The following is a 6,000-nucleotide window of genomic DNA, read 5'->3' on the forward strand; positions in this document are numbered from 1 at the left end:
CAATGAGGTGCAGTACCCATTTTAAAAAATGAGCCAACAGGTTGTTTGGAGAGGAGGAGATTTTCTCTGGATAAGTGCCCAGTGCCTCTGCCCCATCCTAAGTCACTATGGATTCTGTGCATCTTAGCACAGGGTGACTGAGAAACTAACCACCCCCAGGGACAAGAGGAAAATGGGGTCTCCCCAACCACAGCAGACACACTTGTCTTCTGTTTGCATCTTGCAGTTTCTGGGTCTGTGCTCCCTTGACGCTGGGTCTGGTGTTACAGAATCTTCAGCACCACCTGGTTGAGGTGTGCGGCTTGGCTGCTTCCCTGATTCTGCACCTCAAGAGTCCGGCAGGATGAAAAGGAAGAAAAACAGCATCCCTCTTTCTCCAGCCTTCTACCATCTCAACACATGGCTCAGTGCCAGAGACCAGGGATCCATGGTGAAATGTGAGCTTGCCATTTCCATGCAGCTGTGGCAGCCCCCTCCTTTCTGTGTCTCTCTCCTGAAGCAGAACTGCTTTTTTATTCCCTTTGTCACATTGCAGAACAGGTGTACGGTTGGCTTGACAGCAGCGTCCAGCAGTGACCTTTCCACTTAGTAGCGGGGAAAAGAATAAGCCCTGCCTGGCTTCAGGAACGGTTCTGCCTTCTGTGTGTGCGATTCTTGCCTGTGAGCGTTTTTGTGTGTCGCTACAAAGAAGTACCTTTAGCCGACTGAATTTGCCGCCTTAGGATGCTGAAGTTGCTTCTAGCATGAATGCCTTTTGAAGAAGAGGAGCTTATATAAGGATGTTTAGCATCGCTACAGCACTTTTGATCGTGCTTTAGTAGAGAGCTCTTTAAACAGGTGCTGCTTGGAGTTGAGGCTGAGAGCGGATGGCCACCTGAGGAGTAAAGTTTGCTGAGAGCCATTTTGGTGTAGTGGTTAAGAGTGATGGACTCTAATCTGGAGAACTAAATTTGATTCCCCACTCCTTCTCATAAAGTCAGCTGAGTGACCTTGGGTCAGTCACAGATCTCTCAGGGCTGTTCTCTCAAGAGCAGTTCTCCCAGAGCTTTCTCAGCCCCACCTAATTTACAGGGTGTCTGTTGTGGGGAGAGGAAGGAAAGGAGATTGGAAGCTGCTCCAAGATTCCATCAGGTAGTGAAGGGCGGGGTATAAAACAAACTCTTCTTCCATTGCAGAAACGAGATTTGGAACAAGGACTTGTGAGAGATTTGAAACAGACCTAGGCTGCTTCCACATGGAGATTTATTTGGGATATTTGGTTAATACATCAAATGGCACAGCAGAAGTGTGCTGGACCCATAACCAATGTTCCCTCTAAGCTGCAGAGTCTTGTGAGCAAAAATTCTGCTTTGTGAGCTACTGGCATTAAAGTTGTGAGCTGCTGCATAAATTAGCTTGCTCTGGGGCCATTTGTCCTGAGTAAAAACAAAAAGGTGTGAGCTGGAGGCTAAAAATCTGTGAGATAGCTCATGCTGACTCAGCTTAGAGGGAACACTGCCCATAACCCTACCAGGAAATTTGGTCAATTCAGCACAGCTTATCCACTCATAGAAGCATGACAAATAACTGCAGTAAATCCAGGGCTTTAAAAAAAAAAAAAGCCCAGCAGGAACTCATTTGTATATTAGGCCACACCCTCTGACATCACCATTGACTTTTTTGTAGAAAAAGCCCAGCAGGGACTTAGTTGCATATTAAGCCACACCCTCTGAAATCAAGCCAGCCGGAACTGCGTTCCTGTGTGTTCCTGCTCAAAAAAACCCTCCTGATTCAATAAAAAGAAAAAATTCAGTTGATGTTATCAAAAATCACTGTCTCTTCACTTTCCATTGTTTTTCAATATATTTTTGAAATTTCTTCCAATCATCCTTAAATTTTTCTGAATTGCAATCTTTTAAGATTCTAGTAAGTTTATCCATTTCACTCCGGTGTAACACTTTTAAGATCCAGTCCCATTTCTCCGGCATTTTATCTTGCTTCCACATTTGCGCATATAATGTCCTTGCAGCTGAAAGCAAGTACCACAATGTCCTATCTTGCTTCGGAAAACTTTCCATTTGTAATCTCACCAGAAAGATATCTGGTGCTCTCTTGATGTCATAACCCAAGATTTTAGAGGTCTCCTGCTGAATCATTTGCCAAAAATGTTTTGCTTTATCCCATGTCCACCACATATGGTAGAAGGAACCTTCATGTTTTTTACATTTCCAACACCTGTCTGAAATTTGATTATTCATTTTTGCTAGTTTCTTAGGTGTCATAAACCATTTATACAACATTTTAAAACAGTTCTCTTTTATGTTGTAGCACGTTAATAGTTAATAGTTTCATAGAGTTCTTCCATAGGTGTTCCCATGTCTCCATTTGTATTTCTTTGGTCATATTTATTGCCCATTTTATCATTTGAGTTTTCACTACTTCATCTTCTGTAGACCATTTCAATAATAACTTATAATCCTTTGAAATCAATTTTTCATTCTCCCCCAACAGCACTTTTTCCAGTTCTGTTTGCTCTTGTCTTATTCCTGTATTTCTAATATCTTGCTCCACCAAACTTTTAATTTGTTGTAATTGGTACCAATTAAGCTTGTCCTGCAATTCTTCTGCCGGTTTTAGTTCCACCTTGCCTCCCTGTATTTTTAGCAGTTGTTTATATGATAACCATTTGTCTTCCTGTGGATCTAAGGACAACTTTATGACTTCAGTTGGCATAATCCATATAGCTTTCTCTCATCACCATATTTAGTGTATTTTTTCCAAGTATTCAACAGATTTCTTCTTATGTAATGGTGTGAGAAAAATCCATCCATCTTCTGCTTGGAGGTCAAAGAAAAGAGGGCTGGGGGGAGGTGGAAATTTTGTAATGTATTGATCAGTATTTTGAAACTTATATTTGATAAATGTCTTTCAATATGTTGCAAAAATAATAAAATTGGTTTTAAATTAAAAAAACCCTCCTGAGTAAATCAATCTCCCAAGACATACGTTGCAAAAAAGTAAAACTTGTGTTTATTCGAGATGATCCAGTTCACATTCGGGTTGCAGTCAAAAAGCGAGAGAGAAGCCTAATCTAAAGAGCATTTCCCCTGTCACAAGTAGCCAGCCAATCAAGCATCATGGGCATGGAAGTATGAGAGTATCATTTGTCTCTATAGGAGATGTGACTCCATGAAAAGCCATGGGAAGAATCTGAAGGGCAAAATGCAGAGAGAGGGAGAGGAGGGGTCAGAGGGCAGCTCCCAGGTTAAGAAAGAGAAATTCAAGAAAATGATACTTGAATATACATAGAGTGAGGGCTTTTTTTGAGCAGGAACGCACAAGAATGAAGTTCCAGCTGGCTTGGCATCAGGGGCTGCTGCATAGCTCTATGCAGGGCTCTTTTTGTAGAAAAAGCCAGCCGGAACTCATTTGCAGGTTAGGCCACACCACCGACGTCATCATAGTTTCACACAGGGCTTTTTGGGTAGAAAAAGCCCAGCAGGAATTCATTTGCAAATTAGGCCATTCCCCCGACATCATCATTGTTTCACACACGGCTTCTGGGGTAGAAAAAGCCTAGCAGGAACTCATTTGCAGGTTAGGCCACACCCCCGACATCATCATTGTCTCACACAGGGCTTTGGGGCAGAAAAAGCCCAGCAGGAACTCATTTGCATATTAGGCCACACTCCTGACATCATCATTGTCTCACACAGGGCTTTTTGGGTAGAAAAAGCCCAGCAAGAACTCATTTGCATATTAGGCCACACTCCTGACATCATCATTGTCTCACACAGGGCTTTTTGGATAGGAAAAAGCCCAGCAGGAACTCATTTGCATATTAGGCCACACACTGACATCATCATTGTTTCACACCGGGCATTTTTGTAGAAAAAGCCTAGCAGGAACTCATTTGCATATTAGGTCACACCCCCTGATGCCAAGCCATCCGGAATGGCATTCCTGTGCTTTAAAAAAAAAAAGCCCTGCAGGTCTTAGAAGCAAAGCAGGGCTGACCCTGGTTAGAACTTGGATGGGAGACCACCAAGGAAGTCCAGGGTTGCTGTGGTAACCAACTTCCAGGTGGTGGCTGGAGATCTTCCGGAATGACAACTGGTCTCCAGCTGACAGAGATCAGTTCCCCTGGAGAAAATGATTGATTTGGAGGGTGGACTCCAGGGTGTTATACTCTGCTAAAGTCCTTCCCCAAACTCCACCGTCCCCAGGCTCCACCCAAAAAATCTCTAGGAATTTCCCAACCCTGAGCTGGCAGCCCTGTTGCCCTCCAGAGCCAGGCAATGGCAAACCACTTCTGAACGTCTCTTGCCTTGAAATCCCTGCAGGGTAACCACAGACTGACACAAGTACAACTTCACCAGGGCCTTTTTTTGAGCAGGAACGCACAGGAATGCAGTTTCATCTGTCTTGGCATCAGGGGGTGTGGCCTAATATGCAAACGAGTTCCTGCTGGGCTTTTCCTAGCCCTAGACTTCACCATAAATGAATTAACCAAACAAACATGTCCCTGTTATGTACCAAGCTATGTCTCCAGTTCTTCCATTCCCTTCGTTCCCATGAACTCCTCTTGGATACTCTTCTTTCCCCAGGTACCCCTATTTGTTCTCTCCTCCTTCCTTGCTCCCGAACTCTTCCCCCTGCCATCTCATCGCCCGCCCACTCTCCTGGAATTAGTGCTACGGAGCACTTCATTATCCACCAGATTCATGCACCACTCTATTTTCGAGCTCATCAATCATAGCATTAAGCAATAATCAGCTTCCAGTGCGCCCCGCTGCTGGTGCTGCGGCACATTCATTATCCACATTAGCTATTGCCAGCTTCCTCCTCCCCAAATTTGCTCAACAAAGAAGGCCTTCAGAAGAGACAACGCAGGCAATCTGTAGAGGCGGCAACGCTCTTCCTTCTCACCACCTGGAGAACGGCATCCTGTCTAGGACAGGATTGACGGCTTCTCTCGGTGTCCATCTGTACAGTTGGGGGGGTCTTTTTTTTTTTGAGCTGTCAGTGTGCATTTCTCACCTGTGAATAGGCAGCGGTGTTGGAATGCAACACAGACACACACCCAAAAAGAAGCTACAAAGTTAAGACCTCTATGAAGTGTGGGAAAAAACTGATAACCACACATAAAAATATTATGTGTGTGTGCATTGATGTGATAAACACCAAAATCCAAAAGCGTGTATCAATTATCACCACAATAAATCCTGTCAACACTTCAAAAAAAAAGTAATCAATGGCTAAATAATAGCTATGCTATATGTAGTCTGTGACAGTATCAAAAATACCACTTAAAATACACATTTGGAGGTTACATAAACCTGGAGATAACATAAGTTGCATAAGACAAGCTCGTAAGTACTGCTCGTTTCAAAAGAGTAATCTTCTTCAGTTTGTTTTAAACTTTCCACTTAATTGGAGGCAAAATAAGTGCTTCATGTATTGCTACATAAATCTTGACTAAGAATTATCAAAAATATTTGTGGTGGTAGCAATGTAAAGAGTGATAATGATGTCCCATGGGAGCAGATAAATTTTTTTTCTCATAAGAACATAATGAAGGAGAAGCCATGTTGGATTAGGCCAGTGGTCTATACAGTCCAATACTCTGTGTCACACAGTGGCCAAAACCCAGGTGCCATCAGGAAGTCCACCAGTGAGACCAGAACTCAAGAAGCCCTCCCACTGTTGCCTCCCAAGTACCAAGAATATGAAGTATCACTGCCCCAGACATAATATTCCATCTATAAAAAGATAAACAAGCACCAGTCGTTTCCGACTCTGGGGTGATGTCGCATCATGATGTTTTCACGGCAGACTTTTTATGGGGTGGTTTGTCACTGCCTTCCCCAGTCATCTACACTTTTCCCTCAGCAAGCTGGGGACTCATTTTACTGACTTCAGAAGGATGGAAGGCTGAGTCAACCCTGAGCCGGCTACCTGAACCCAGCTACTACCAGGATCAACATGAGCAGAGCTTGGACTGCAATACCGTAGCTTACC

The sequence above is a fragment of the Heteronotia binoei genome, chromosome 13 (assembly GCF_032191835.1).
Source record: "Heteronotia binoei isolate CCM8104 ecotype False Entrance Well chromosome 13, APGP_CSIRO_Hbin_v1, whole genome shotgun sequence".
Taxonomy (NCBI): Eukaryota; Metazoa; Chordata; class Lepidosauria; order Squamata; family Gekkonidae; genus Heteronotia; species Heteronotia binoei.